The sequence below is a fragment of the Zootoca vivipara genome, chromosome 11, assembly GCF_963506605.1.
Source record: "Zootoca vivipara chromosome 11, rZooViv1.1, whole genome shotgun sequence".
Lineage (NCBI taxonomy): Eukaryota > Metazoa > Chordata > Lepidosauria > Squamata > Lacertidae > Zootoca > Zootoca vivipara.
In genome coordinates, this window is record NC_083286.1 from 46,692,859 (window position 1) to 46,708,837 (window position 15,979).

Sequence of the window (15,979 nt, forward strand, 5' to 3'; positions counted from 1 at the left end):
GATTTTGACCTATAAAGCCTTAAATGGCTCAGGACCGCAATACCTCAAGGACCACCTCTCCCCATATGAACCTGCAACCATCATCTGAGGCCCTTCTTCGTGTGCCCCTTCCACTAGAGGTCTGGAGGGTGGCAGCACAAGAACAGGGACCCCACTGGTCTCTCTTCCAGCATCTGCAATGCATGGTTGTAACTTAACAGCATCCCTGGCAACAGGGTAGCCAACACCCTCCTTAAAGAAAACTCCAGGCAAGGAGAGGCCAACATCTCCCAAGGCAATCTGCTCTATCATCAACAGCCCTTACCATTAGAAAGTTTCTCTGAATGCTTATAATAACATTTTAGATAAATAATAATAAATACACATCTTGTGTTTGGAATATTTAAAGATATGGCACCTTGAGATATCTATTCATTGCTGTTTTAACTGTACGCATTTAAAATATCAGGAATATCCCATTGTGTTTATCCAAAGAACTGTGCATTCAATTTGCGCCACTGCATCTATCAGAAGTAGAATCCCTTCTTTTGTCCACAGCTACTGTTTTTATGCTTGAGGAGTCTAAATCAAGCTCACATTGGCAATATGGAAGATCATTTCTCACACCTGTGTTTTAAAGCCAGGGGACGATCATATGACAAATCCTATCACGGACTATTCTGAATGAAGATGTTTTAATAGGCCAGCTATTTAGAACCTGCTATTTCTGTTTAACCAGCATCACCTCATTCTGGCTTAATGACCATGAATGAGGAGACGCTCCCAAGGGCCAAGCAGTCGCATGTTGTGGCGCGATAAGTCATTAAAGACCCACTGACGCCCCACGGGCTGGAGAATTTGGAAACCCAGACTGTGCAAAGACACTGCCACTTTTGCTATGCAAGAATCATTTCTTATTATGCATTACTATTCAGGCAAATCTATATCCATGTGCACTTTGCAATGTTTCCGCTTGTCAAATATCCATCTGTGGTTTCAAAATAACAACCAAACCCAATGTTTATATACTGTTTTATGGAGACCTGAGAGTGCTTCAGGTAGAAGAGTGTTTCCAAAGATCTCAAAAGCCCACTCTGCGGTAACTCATAGCAGGGCTTTTAGTGTGGCTGCCCCTGTTCTGTGGAATAATTTCCCTGTCGAAATAAGGTAGGTGCCCACTATCTGTACTTTCAAAGGAGCCTTGGTGTCCACCATATAATAGCCATCCCTAGTGAAGCCCCGCCTCATTTAATTCTACATGCTCACTCCTTCTGGCATCTGATCATCTCAGCTGCCATAACAAAGTATGGTGTTTGTTTTCTGAATACACACCCTCTCAGAGCCAGGGGTCAAGCTCCTCACAGCAAAGCAAAGACAAGGAAACTCTCCAAATGTCTTGTCACTGATATGCAGTAAAATAATAATGCTTTGTACTCAATGGGGAAAGTAATGTTAAAATACCATGGAGATCAAAAAGCATTTTTAAGAAATTCCATGAAAGGGAAGGAAGGAAGACTAGAATAAAGAACATTGGGACTGAAACACCAATAGACAAAGGCATCTTGGCAAAATGCCCTCCCATGAACTGGGGGAAAAACCATGAGCTGGAGGCAAGTGGGGCACTGCCCAAGCAACCTCTGCCGACCCCCAGCCAGACCCCAGCTGCCTGCCTTATGACGTACTTCCAGTCCAGGGAAGGAACTGCCTGTCAGCTTCCTCCTCCTCCTGAGTCTCAGTCAGTGGTGTAGTGGCAAATTCGGAAGTGCAGAGTCTCTTCATGACAGGCATAGGCACAATCCTCACAGCCTCACCTGCTCACGACACACCTGCCTTGAAAACGTAATAAAGCAGAATTTCTAAAAGATGGTTTGTCAATGAAACAAACCAATTCATGTAAGCAGGGCAGTCTTGAGCAGGTCGCGCACCCTGGCGCTGAGGGACGGAGATCGCTCCAGTGCCCCCACCCTTGCAGGGCGCAGCATGGTTTCCGCGCGGCTTCACTGCGCCGCGCCCTGCCTACCGGCCCAACGCCCTGGCACACCGTGCCACCGGGGGTCTACCTAGAGCCGGCCCTGCATGTAAGAGAGACCAAGAGATTAAAAAATGAAGACCTTGGTCGGATATGCACCTGCCAGAAAATGACCATGTTTGCACAGAAGTGGAAGGCCACCCAAAATGGACTGTGTTTGTAATCATGTGCATTTGTAAGCAATCCTAAATACTCGTGTCTCTGTGTTATTAATCAATGGGGAACTGTGGGCATGGGGCCTTGGCATACAACTAGCAGTGATGAAATAGTATGTCTATATATTGCAGGATACAACACACCATTGCTTGTCAGCTATAAAGTCCTGTCAAATATGGTTATTAACAGTGCAATCATATACATGTCTTATTTAACCCTACTCCCATTGACTTCAGTGGTACTTATTCCCAGGCAGGTGAGTATGGGATTGCACCACCTATTGTGTAAAAGAAAGACATCAGATTGTTGTCATATTTTCCACCAAATATTGGAGCACTCAGAGAACTTCTGGAAAACTTAACATTAAAATTTGCAGAGGAACATTTTGGAGGAGAATTCTTGGCAGCTCTAGTCGTAAGTGGCCTGGGAGATATAACATTACCTGCATTCCATGGAATGGTACTTGGCTTTGCATGGCCTGTCAAACTTCAGATCTGTCAAACTTCCGACCATTGGCTTAGGATGAGAACGGTATGAAAATAGTGCCATGAATAACAGATTATCTCATCTTTTGTTTAGGGTCTTCTGCTTGGCTCATCTGTCTGGATCTCCAGTGCTCTCCTGAACAGCCTAAATTATCTTTCTGCTTCCTTGATTCAAATGTCATTAAAACTCTTCCATGAGGCCAGAAACAAATCACCGCTGTTGTATTACGGCAGCCTTGTAATTAGCCACTAGCCTGGTAATCGCAGGTGACAAGGAATTCCATGAAGGTGATTAAGTGTGCTGGCAGAGAAAGGACAGATTGCAAGCAGGCTACCAGAGGAGAGAAACCCACTCCTTCCATCCCAGTATAGAAATGGAGGAAGAGCAATGCTTTGAGTGCCTTCTATGCTAGTTCCAAGTGAATTTCTGAGAGCTTGTTTGCAAAGCATTTCAGAAGCACATCTCCAGTCCAGACAACGCTCATTCTGGAGATTGGGTGGTTAGTCCATGAGACATGGTTATTGGTTTTGACATGAATAGCCAATGTTTTCTCGAAGAAAAGAGCTGATTATCCTCCCAATGAGGCTGAGATACATCTTAAACTGAGAGACAGTGACTAGCCTCAGATTACCAAGCAAGTGTCACGAATGGGCAGGATTTAGTATGTGTGTGTCCCCATTCCATTGCACCACAAAATCCAATGTTCTCTTACATCACAAACTGGCCCTCGGGACTGCCTCAACCTCAGGTATTTCCCCTACGAGGAAAGGTGGCAGCACTTGACTTTTTAGTTTAGAGGAAAGCCAAGTAAGGGGTGACATCACTGAAGTTTGTAAAACAATGCACAACATAGAGAAAATGGATCGAGAAAAGTATTCATCCCTCCCCCCTAACGCTAGAATTTGTAGACATCCAATAAAGCTGAATGTTGGAAGATTCAGCACAAAAGAAGGTACTTTCTCACACAGCACATAGTTCAACTATGGAACTCACTTCCAAAGGAGGCACTTATGGTTCAGCATTACCTGTGCTCCTATGAATCAGCTCCCCCATTTTAACCTGGGTTTAAACAGACTTTAGGGTGCCATTGGAACCCTGAACCATGATTAAGGCCAAACATCCCCAAACTGCAGCCCTCCAGATGTTTTGGCCTGCAACTCCCATGATCCCTAGCTAACAGGACCAGTGGTCAGGGATGATGTAGTCCAAAACATGTGGAGGGCCGAAGTTTGGGGATGCCTGATTAAGGCTGATAAGAAAAGGCGGAAAGAATTCATGCCAGACTTGGAGATGGGAAGATGACGGGGAGGGGGGTAGTCCATAGCCCACTCCCAGACTTTTAACTGTGATTAATACCCGAATTATGTCTGCACAAGACTATGGAGTTATATAATGTATTTTTCTCCATTGTCTGTGAGGATACTGGGTACTTGTGCTAGAGGTCTTTCCAGGAAACCAAATGCCATTTTTTGCATTACTGTGGTTGCATAACAGCTGCTAATTAGACTGCCTATTATTTCAGTATTTAGTATTCATTGTTCACTGTCTTGCTCTTAAAAGAGTAGGAAATGTTTCAGATAAAGTAGGGGTGAAGAACCTGTGACACCTCCATAAGTTGTTGGACTCCAACTCCCATCAGCCCCAGCTAGTCTGGTCAATAGTGAAAGCTGATGGGAGTTGGAGTCCAGGAACATCTGGAGAGGTTTCCCACCTCTGGACATTATTAAACTGAGTACCACCACCTCCGCTTCCCCAAATTTCCCAATGGTTATGGAGGACTTGGCTATATTACATACAGCATTTTCAACATGATCATGATCTAGCCTTAGTGATGACCCCCCAAAGGCTCTGTTCATTCACAGCCCTTGTCCCTCAAAAATCCACTGCATTCAGGGTCTGTCTGGAGACAGACAATAGCTTTTTTCAGAGAGCTGAAAGTGGTACGATGGAGGCGTCGTTGGTCATAAGTGTATGCACACTCATTTCTTTTGACTCATTCTTGCTTTCTCCAGTCACACGAATTGCCCTAATTTAAGACCCCCATTCCCTGAGACCTTTTCATAATATGCATGAATAGCCCTAAAAAGTGTAAAAGAATTGTGTCAAATGTACAAGTACACAAACCAAGCTGCAGCTGACCAGGGTTAGGTGTTTTATAAAGTGTGAAATAGCTCTTACTCAACTTAGTTAAGCAACTTGGTGCCCTCCAGGTGTTGTTGGACCACAACTCCCATCAGGCCTTAGCCAGCATGGTTAATAGCCAGGGATGACGGGAATTGTGGGTCAAAGCATCTGGAGGGCTCAGGACTGAGCTAGGCTGCCATAAAGTGATTCTGCCTGACAAGGCTTTTTGTGCAATCAACAAGCACACAGCAATCACCCAACTCGTGCATTCTAGTGAGACATCAACATATATTTTTAAAACTGTTCCACTAATTTCCATTGCCCGTTGGAATGCTTCCTGCTCTCTTTCTGAACTCTGTAAAGGAATATCCCCCAGACTTCTGTGTGATGGTATCACAACAGCTACCCTGTGGGAGGGATTGCGACGAATTCCGAGCAAAAGTGCCAAGATCCCTATGGATTTTGAGGCAGCAGCGAAAAGGCAACGATGTGGCAGAGGCAAATGGCAACTAGAACAGTAGCAACATTTGGCAGCTGTTTACAGTTATATTCAATTAGTCACTTTTAAACATTGTTGTAGTAGGGAGTTCTTCAAAGTGTGTGACGAGAATAAGCTCCCTGATTCTCCAGACTTTTTATACATCGCATGCTAAACGATTTAAGGTGCAGTTCTAGGCATAGAAACATAATGAGTTCAATGAGACTTACTCCAAGGAAAGTGTTATAGGATTACAGCATTTAGGGTTGTGTGTGTTTCTTTTTTTTAAAGAAGCTTAGTTTTAAAAGAAAAACTGCATCAGGGTTGTAGATCAGTGATAGAACATCTGCCTTGCCTTACACAAGGTCCCAAAATGTTCTTTTGCCATCATGGCAATGTTGACATGGAGCTGTGCCACATGGGGACCAGGAGTCATGATAACATTGCACCAGACTGCTTATTTTTGCATTTATTTATTGCATTCATATCCCACCTTTCCTCCATTTGATTCCTATAAAAACCCTGTGATGTAGGCAAGGCTGAGAGGCTGAATGGACCACGGTCACCTAGGGGAGCTTCATGGCCTGAGTGGAGATTTGAACCCTGGTCTCCCAGGTCCTAGTCCAATGCTAACCACTACATCACACCTGCTCAGACTATTCTGTCCATTTCAAATACTAACTAATATTTGTCCTTCAGGGTTATGGAACCCTAATAGTTCACCAAGGTCCATCAGAACAATAGTAGTTTATAGGATGAGTGTTGGATAAGTTTTCAAGCAACAGCCAAGCTTTGGAGCTTGTTGAGGTAGTCTTGTCCTTCCCCTCTGGTCATCTCCCTGGTGTAAACAGCAAGTAGTTAGCATTCGGTTTCAATGTATCTCCCTCCTTCAATCAATGCTTAACCCTGAATGCAAAACAATGTGTGCAAATCCAAAAGTGTTTTAAAACAATCTGGGCAGAAACTTCCAGGTGATGGTTAGATGAGTCTATATTTAATTTTCTCTTCCCCACCCCTCCTCCAACTTAGCCCAAGGGCTTGTTGCAATGCCTCTTGCCATGTGCAACACAAGCCACTGATTTATGCACCATCTGCGATAAGGGGCGGGGCTTCCTTGACATGGGCGAGGTTTTGCAAATAAATTTATTCCTGGGCTTTCCCCATTTGTACAACTTTATTGATCTTGCCTCTTCCCTCCATCCCATCTACCTGTGTATTTCCCGCCCCGCCCCTTCAACCAGAGAACAATAAGATATTGAAGAGGCCACAGGAAAGAGACATATCTTCAGGAGCAGCAGCGGGGCAGCAAGCGATGGCAACAGGCGTCTCCGTCGACCTGCCCCTTTAGCAATGAATGATGCGAGCGCTCTGGAATTGGGGACAGGGCTGCCTGCGGAGGGCGGGAGGGGCGGCCGGCTGCCCAACGCCCCTCGGGCGGCTTGCACCAAAGTGCGGCGTTGGGTTACATCAGCAAAGCAAATGTGTGCCCAAGACGCCGGGCCAACTTCAGAAGCCTCCTTCGCGCGGCTGGCCATGGAATACGCACGATATGTCGAGCCGCTGACTTCAGCCAAGAGATATTCGCTGGATCTCCTCGTGTTGTTTGATGCTGGCCCGGGCTGGACGGGGCGCCCGGGGGGGGAGGCGGAGGCGGGGGAACGCGAGCAAGAGAAAGGAGAAGCGCTCGTGTGTGTGTGTATGTGTGTGTGTTTAGGTCCGCGGGCGAATCAGAGGCGGCGATGGGGGCCGCGTCACCGAGCGCCAAGCCTATAAAGGCATCTCGCGGGCCGTCTCCCCCTGGCAAAGAGAGCTCTCGGCGTGCGCTTTGGACGGCTCGAGCGCGCCCTCCTCTGCCCCCTGGCGTGCGAGCGGAGCTAGACCTCCCGCGGCAGGAGAGCCTTTCTTCTTCTCTCGCTTGCCCCCTCCACGTCGATCGATTCCAGGGGATCTTACAGTGACCTGGTGGTGCTTGGTGGTGTTGGAAGAGGAGGACGCGAGGGGAGGGCGGGAAAGACTCGGCGGCTCTCCGAGTGCGCCGTCTGGATTTTGCACGAACCTCTGGTGGCGCAGCGCATCATTCCACGTGGATCTATCTGCCAAGCTTTGACTTGCCCTCGGGGAGGACGCAGCTTTGCTGGCTTCTGAGTCCCCTTTCTCCCAGCCCAGCCTTCCTCGGACCCTCCACTGCCGGGGCCCTTTTCTCCCTTGGGTGCGCCCCGCCCTCTCCCCTCCCCACCTCTTCTCCCTGGAGCAGCCGGCGTGGCCGGGGCCCCCCGATGTCTTCACTGGACTCCCCGCCGCTGTGGGTGGGGTGTCTGTCTCCGGCGTCCGGCCAGCGGCTGCTTCTTCTTCTTCTTCTTCTGAACTGTAGGCTCCAGGGCCAGTTGCGACTGACAGGCGGCGCGCCCCGCGGCCAGGCGACTTTCTCGCGCCGTCTACCTTGAAGGGATCGGGCGCAGCGCAAGGCGTGGGGAAGGCGCGGCGCCCCCCGGCTGCACCTGCGGGGCTGCGGCGGGGGGAGGGCGCGGGGCGGCGGCAACAGCTCCCTCCCCCGCCTGGATTGCGAGCAAGGCTCTTCTCCCCACCCCACCCCACATCGCCCACCCACTTCGAGGATCTCCGCGCCCCAGGCTCCACATGCATCTCTGAGCCGGAGAGCCGTGGATCCCGGGCGTTCATGTCACCCTTGGGTCGGAAGAGACCAGATCCGAGGTAAGCAGGAGGAGGGCTCTCCGGGGAAACCGCCCCACTGGGCTTGGGAACTCAGGGAGTTGCGCAGCGATGGTCTGGCTGGTTGAGGGGCCTGGGATAGGGGCGGGGAGCGACTCGCCTGCTCCGAGCACAGGAGTTTTGGGGTGGCCTCTCCCCACCTCCCCTATCTTGAGAACTCCGCCCTGGTTATTCTGGATCCGCAGCAATCCAAGGGTCTAAACCAGCAGAGTCGGGTGGTAACATTTCAAGAGCACCAGTAGCGAGAGACCTCTAACAAAAAAGGAGGGGAAACTTGCAAGAGTTAAAAGTGGTATTTTTTTATATAATTATTATCTTGGAGAGTGGGTTGTTTCTGTCCCCATCCCGCCATCTCGCGTTGGTTAAGTGGGCTCCTTTGCCTGGGGGGGGGGTGCGGTTTAGGAAATCCCCAGGGAGGTCTTATGGCACGAGCTCGTTTTAGAAGTATAGACTCATCCTCTGGTCATTTCAAGCAGGTTAGTTTAACTTCACTGTTGAACTTCTAAAAAAAAATAGTGAAGGTGATGAGCGCGTTCCAAATAACTGTTTGGCAGTCATTAGAGAGGCAGTTACGTCGGGCCGAAGTTGAAAGAAAGCCTTGTGAGAACTGGACAGAACTGGGGTCCTGCCCCATAGCACTGATGCGCCTCTGGCAGCGAGACGCAACGGTTGCTTAGATTTCTGGAGAATGCGCTTCTTTGCTATATAAGGCCAAATCAGTATGGCTGGGGTTATCTGAACCCGGATCCTATGTCTATTATTTATTCAGAAGGGAGTCCCACTATCTTCGATGGGGCTTACTCCCAGGTAAGTGTGCAATTATAATAACTCCCCGCCCTGCAGCTCTAAATATTTTGCCGTCGGCCTGCTCACCTGAAAAGACGCTTCCTCTGGAGAGCTTCAAATGTGGATGAATTAAATTTGTCTCGTTATTCTCCCTTGGACCAAGGCGATATATATGGTTCTACCTCTCCAGCTTTAGTCTAACAACATCCCTGTGAGGTAGATTAGACTGAGAGACCGTTACCGGCCAAAGTGTCGCCTGTGAGAGTTTCAAGTTGAGTGGGGGGGTTGAACACTTGTCTCTCAGATCCTCCCTGTTATGTCAAGGTTTTCCTCAGTTTCAAGATTGAAGGGCGACATTTTTTGCACCCTTGAATAACAGTGCAAGCCAAGACATGTTTACTCACAAGTAGGACCCGCTGAGTTCAGTGGGACTTCCTCCCAGGTCAATCGTTCTAGTTTTTCAGCCATCCTTTTCTAGGTTCGTCCATCCTTGGTGTCCCTGGAAAATATCTCTCTGGTTTCGCTAGGATGTAAGGTGTCCCTGGGGAAAATTGATCCTGGAGATGCGTAAAATAAGAGTTTTTCAGTGCCGAGTGTCCGCGCTGAACGGGAGGGCTGCGCAAAGGCGAGTCAAGGGACCGTGCGCTGCACAAAGCATTTAAATCGCAAACCAGCTTAGTGCACGAAAACCCTCAAGAGGGCTAGAAACTTAAGCGGTCGCCTAAACTTTTCCCTGGCTGTCAGCTCCGCCGTCTCACCGTGGATTGTCCTTTCTTTTAAACTAGCAGCCTCCGACTAGCGTGCGCCGATCATGTAGGAAAAGGAAACCAAAGCGCATGGAAAGAAAGAAAAAGTGCGCTGGACGGGTTTCCCCGTGAGCTGGGCACCTCTTGTGTGAATTGAGAAGCGAGATTGCTCCCATAATAGCTTCTCTCCGGAGGCCCAGAGTTTCCTGATCCTGATCCTGCTTGTGCTGGGACGGCAACACCAGCCCCGCCGAGCCAGCGCCTCTTCTTGCCTGGAAACGTGTCCGAAGAAGCGCTTATACGACGGGGACGCGCGCTTCGATCGCTCTGGTCTCCTCCCACTGGGAATGGGGAACACACCCAGCACCGTCCGCCGCCTTGCATCGAGGCAGGGACTCGCTCACCTTTCCCCTCTGAGGAGAAATCCTCGGCAAAGGTCGGGAATGCTCTGGGAGCGTCGCGATCCCGAGGGAAAGGAGCTTGGGTTGCAATTGCCCGAGACACCTTATTTCCCTAAAGATTTCCGTGGGGTTCGTAGGTGATCGGGAGCCGCCACCGAGCGACGCAGAGAGGCAACACATTTTGGAGAGGTGCGTGATCTCGCTGGAGAGAGAGAGAAGGGTCAGGATTCCGGAATTTAAAAAGGTAGTTCGTTAGAGGTGTGAATCTGGAGGAGGTAGTTAATGCATATTCAAAGTTGTTGGGCACAGGTGATTAGCACCCTAGATTAGAGCAGGAGAGGGTAGGAAATGCCCAGAGAAGGAGCCCAAAACTGGGCTCCATCCTGCGTCAGAATCTTCCCCCTGATCCCATCCAGGGATGTTTTCGATTTTAGGGCCAGTGACAGGTGGGGGAGGGTCTATTGCCATTTGACTTGGAATGGGGAGAGTTATAAGATGCTTGGGCATGCTACCCAGAATTCAAGAGTAGTAACTCTTTGTTGTGAGTATATATGCATAAAAACACCAAAACAGAGGTCTAGTCACATCTTAAAGACAAATAATAATATATTTACATAAATAGGTCAGACACGTTCATGGACTACACTTGGCCAGGTGCACTGGATGAAAGCTATTTATTTGTCGTAAATAAAATGAGTTGGTCTTTCAGGTGCCACAATACTTTTTAAAATTCTCCGCCTCCCCCCTGCAACAGACTCACTGCTACCTCGCTGGGAAATGCGTAAGACCGCAGCATGATAGCCTAGCCAAGGGGTAGGCTGAAAATAAGAGCCATTCACACAGATGGGCTTTTGTGAGAAGATTGTGTGCAATTTATTTATATAGATTCAACCTGCTTGATGTATTGAGTCCGGAATTGGTCAAGGGCATCTCTCTCTCTCTCTCTCTCTTTCTCCCCCCCCCCCCTGTTAAGAGATTTGAATGTGCAAAAGAGTATTGTAATAATTTGATTAGGGTTGGGGTTTTTTAAGTGGTTTCCATGGCGATGAGGCAGCTTGGCTTCCCAAAGTTATACAATTGGGGGGAGCAGGGACAGCCCTCCAAAAATATTGAGGAAAGGGGAGGGGCCGGATGCTGCAAACCCACAAAGCCAAAGTAGGTTTGGACTGCCCTCTAGTGACAGGTTTGAAATGGTAATTTTACCTGAGCACTAACCGAAGCAGGACTGCACAACTTTTGATCTACAAAGTGTGTGGCGGCCCATCAGGAACGTGGTCAAGTTCTGGTGTTTGCTGCTTGTCTGAGGCTGCAAGAACAGGGGAGTTGTCAAGTACATTGGAGGTCGAGAGCCAATGTGGTGTAGCAATTAGAGTGCCTTGGTTAGGACCTGGGAGGCCTGAGTTTGATTCCCCACTCTGCCATGACACCCACTGGGTGACCTTGGGCCAGTCACGCCTCCCAGACCAACTTACCTCTCAGGGTCATTGCAGAGAATCAAACGAGGAGAGGGAGAACCATGTGCATCGCTTTTAGCTCCTTGGAGGAAAAGGTGGAATATAAGTGCAATAAAAAAAGAATAGCTGCGTTTGGTTTGGTTACAAGGCCTGCCTGAAGAGTTGCTGAGGTATGCACGAGGTATGGTGACACACCATAAAAGTAGGGGGTGGGTGGGCATTGAAGGCATGAAGTGGTGTCTGAATAGTGCAATAATAATATTTAAAGGGTTGGCCCTACCTGGGAGGGGTGAATGGAGGTGCCCTAGGGCTCCACTTCAGGGAGCAAAAAGTCTTGGTTAGGTCCAAGGGCTGCCTCCCTTTGAGGTACATCTCTGTGCTGGACTCTGTGGCTCAGCCATGGGATATGAAACTATGGCAAAGGAGGACAGCAACTCCGAGCCTATAAAAGGTAAAGGTAAAGGGACCCCTGACCATTAGGTCCAGTCGTGACCGACTCTGGGGTTGCGGTGCTCATCTCGCGTTTTTGGCTGAGGGAGCCAGCGTACAGCTTCCAGGTCATGTGGCCAGCATGACAAAGCCGCTTCTGGTGAACCAGAGCAGCACACGGAAACGCCGTTTACCTTCCCGCTGTAGCGGTACCTATTTATCTACTTGCACTTTGATGTGCTTTCAAACTGCTAGGTGGGCAGGAGCTGGGACCGAGCAATGGGAGCTCACCCCGTTGCAGGGATTCGAACCGCCGACCTTCTGATCCGCAAGCCCTAGGCTCTGTGGTTTAACCCACAGCGCCACCCACGTCCCCAGAACGCTTTCCCCTCATCACCGACCAACCACAACCCAGCCCTTGCAACACCTTGGCTGGAAAGCAATGGGATTGGATGAGGAAGCAGATTTCCTGGCAGGCATTCTGGACCAGAGCAGAACTTTTAGAAACTGTAGATTGCCGAGGCAAGCCTTGAAGGGAGCTTTTTGCAGTGTTTTTGCATGCTTAACTACCTCATTGCAAATATGAATATAGACTGGCCCACTGATGAATGTCCTTGTTTGTAAAGGTCTATGGCTACAAGCAGTAAATACACACTAGATTTGAGTGCCCTAGTTCTAGTAGTTTACAAGTGCAGTCTTTCCTTCACTTTCTTTTGAGAGCCCTGTGTTACTCTTTAAAGCTTGCTCTTTTTTAAAAAAAAAAGGATAAAAATGAAACATTTCCCCCAAATGTTTAGCACATTTACAACAACATTAAGAAACAACCTATTAACTGCAATAATAAATAAAGTAGGATCACACTGGAAAATTTAGCTAAATCGCCCTATAATGCATGTATAAGTGTGGCACTCCCAAATCAACTCAGCTTCTGTTACTGTATAGAATTCTATCACACAGAGAAGCTGTCTTGTCTTGGTGAATAAATTTGCCTAGTAGTCATTGCCAGGCCTTAAGTTCTTTAGGCATTGTAGCTATTGGCCAAAGTTGAAACAGATAGGGGAAAGGTGTAGTTCCTCCCAAGACTTCAATTCTTGTCTGATTTGTGTTAGCAGAAGTGCAAAATTTGCCCTCGATGAGGAATGCAGGTTTTTAGTACCAAATACTTAAGTTTTTGAGGTAGGGTTGCCAGACTCAATAGTGGACAGGACTTCTGTGCTTTTAATTGCTCTGCTCTCTTTTGAGTCTGGAAACCTTAAAGAGAAACCAGCAGACCCTTTGTTTAATTTCCAAGCAAAGGGTCTGCTGGTTTCTCTTTAAGGTTTCCAGACTCAAAAGACAGCAGGGCAATTAAAGGCACAGAAGTCCTGTCCACTATTGAGTCTGGCAACCCTATTTTGAGGACAACTTTTAAAACCAGTAATGTGCTTTGTATTAGCCTGAGATTGCAATGGAGTACCTAAACACACAATTTCAGATTTAGGCTCATTTATTCGCAGTCTTGTAACCTCACCATAGCATAGCTGCCAAGTTTTCCCTTTTCTCACGAGGAAGCCTATTCAGCATAAGGGAAAATCCCTTTAAAAAAGGGATAACTTGGCAGCTATGCACCATAGTACATCTGTTCCTTTGCAAGCCCAGGTGTTGCAGTTTCTGGTTTAGATAACATAAGGAGGATAACAGAAGGGTAGAGTGAAGGGCAGAAGTGGTAGAGTACCTGCTTTGCATGCAGAAGTTCCCTTGTTCAATCCACAGCACCTCCAGGTATGGCTGGGAGACAGCCCTGTCTAAAATCTTGGAGTGCCACTGCCATTCAGCAGGAAAATACTGAGCGACATGGACCAAGGAGTTATCCTTGCCATTGCTATCAGATGGCACCATGATGCAGTTTAAAAGATAACACTGCATAAAAGGGCATTGTGGGCATTCTGGAACAACTTGGCTATCGTCAATTAAGAAGCACTGAAACACTATATATTTGGAACTAACTACAGCTTCAGATAAGTGTATACTCAGTGGAAAACAGGGCAATAGTTTGGTCCCAGGCCATGGTCGAAAAGAACACAATGCAGCAATGTAGCTGAAGCTAAGCAGGCTTGGCTCTATTCAGTGGCTGGATGGGAGGTGGGGAACACCTTGCACATTTCCTTGCATGTCTGGAGGAAACACAGGATATCAATGTAATAATTGGGGATGCCATTCAGTTAAGGAAGCCTTAAAAAGGTAAAGGTAAAGACCCCTGACACATTGTTTCTAACAAACATCGCTAGTGGCTTGATAGAGAGAACAAAGAAAAGTGGTGATAAAGGGCAACCCTGTTTTGCTCCACACTATCAAGAAGAGGTTGGGGTCAAGACCATCCATTCATACTGTGGTAAAGGAGTGTTCATACAAAGCAAAGTTTGAGTTTATGAAACACCGGTCCGTGTTGAGCTCTAAAGAGTAACATCTTTAGAAATTAACATCTTTAGAAAGATGCATCTTTCATATTAGTGGCTGAAAGCAGACATTTTGTCATGCATATACAACATTTTCAGGTCAACATCTTATTGTATTTTTAAATATTTTGTTGGAATAAATTATTATTATTATTATTATTATTATTATTATTATTATTATAAAAAACACTAAAGAGCAATGTTTGAGCTTCCAAGAGGAGTTCAACTTAACCAATAGATTGTTCCATCCAAGGTCTATTCACAGCCTTGTCCTCTTGATGTGTATTTGTTTTCACGTGGCTCTTAGTTGTTCCCATTTCATGAACCAGATCAGGGAAATAACCGGATAGCGTGTTTGCAAAAGAAAGTAAAAAGGCAGAGGTAAATATACTGGGGTAAATGGCACAGGGCACACATTCCCAGGAAGTTCTACTCTGCAAGACTGTGCCAGAGAGCATTGGTCAAATGTTAGACATGTCAGCATTTCATCAGTGGGCTCCACAGCAGGGTTGGATTGGGTATCCTAACTATGCAAACTATTGAATAATGGGACCAGTTGTCCAGGAAAGCTATGACATTGCATTCTATGGACATTTCAGGCTAAGCAATCCTGAACAATGCAAAGAACTAGCTTACCACTGAGCTTTCTCCTAAGTTTTCATTTCAGATGACCCAGGAGGTTGTGTTTCTAGAGCTTTCTAGTGCGCAGAACTGTTAAACAGTTATTCTACAGTAGGGCCAGCCTTCTTATTAGGCAAAATCAGCTGGCAACCTCAGGTGGCAGACAGTGAGGGGCAGCAGCAAGGTGCTATCGGACAGGGTCATGCAGGTGAACATAAGCAGAGTCTGCTGGATCAGGTCAATAATGGCCCATTGAGTCCAGCATCCTGCTGTCACAGTGGCCAACCAGATGCCCCAAAGCAGGACTTGAGCCCAGCAGCAGCAGCACCCCTGCTTGTGATTCCCAGCAACTGACAGGTGCCAATTCTCTTGCCCTTACAGTATCTTAAGCTAGCCTGCTACCTTTAGGTTCAGTGGATGACTCTGCCAACTTCCAGGCAGTCCATGTTCATCCATGGCATGGGAGACACCATCTTGACCTTCACCTGAAGTAGAGAGTTGTTTTGGATCTGGCCTGTTTAAGGGTTGAGATCCTAAGGTCTAAAGTCCATTTCGGGGGGCCTAATCCAGCATGCCAGTCAATTTAATCCGATCCCCATGGCAGTATATATCCTGATATCCTGGGGTAAAATCCTAAAGAAAGCTCAACAACTCTGGGGCAAAATTGTAGAAAAAGTTTGACAACTTCAATCCTAAAAAGAACTCAACAATGTTGGGGTTAAATCCTAAAGAAAGCTCCACAACTTTGGGGTAAAATTGTAAAAAAATGAAATAAAATAGCTCAACTTCAATCCTAAAAAAAAAAAGCTCAACTTTGGTTGGTCCTCACACATGTTCACTTCCTCAAATCTGGCCCTCTTTGAAAAAAGTCCTAAGGCTTTTGCAAAGAAGTATTTTGATTGGATCTATGTGGCTTCCCCTGATTCACAGGAGCCCTAGAAGACATGCTCTGTTATCAAGTGTTTTCCATTATAAAGGCGGATAGTCTAGTGTACCCAGTGGTGGAGCTTCATGCTCTGGCACCGGGGGGTGGAGAGCAGGCGGGGGTGGGGTGGGGCATGTGCCCTGGGAGCAGGCGGGGGTGGGGTGGGGCATGTGTCCTGGGAGCATGGTGCACGCCGCTTG

General features: G+C 47.5%; 1 protein-coding gene across 1 annotated transcript in view; it reads left to right on the forward strand.

The window, feature by feature from the left end:
* Positions 1–7,701: 7,701 nt before the first annotated feature.
* GDNF (glial cell derived neurotrophic factor) overlaps positions 7,702–15,979 on the forward strand; it is a 32,353-nt gene continuing 24,075 nt past the window's right edge. The window contains exon 1 of the mRNA XM_035100888.2: positions 7,702–7,964. The gene's annotated coding sequence lies outside the window, so the exon portion shown is untranslated. The remainder of the gene's footprint in view (positions 7,965–15,979) is intronic.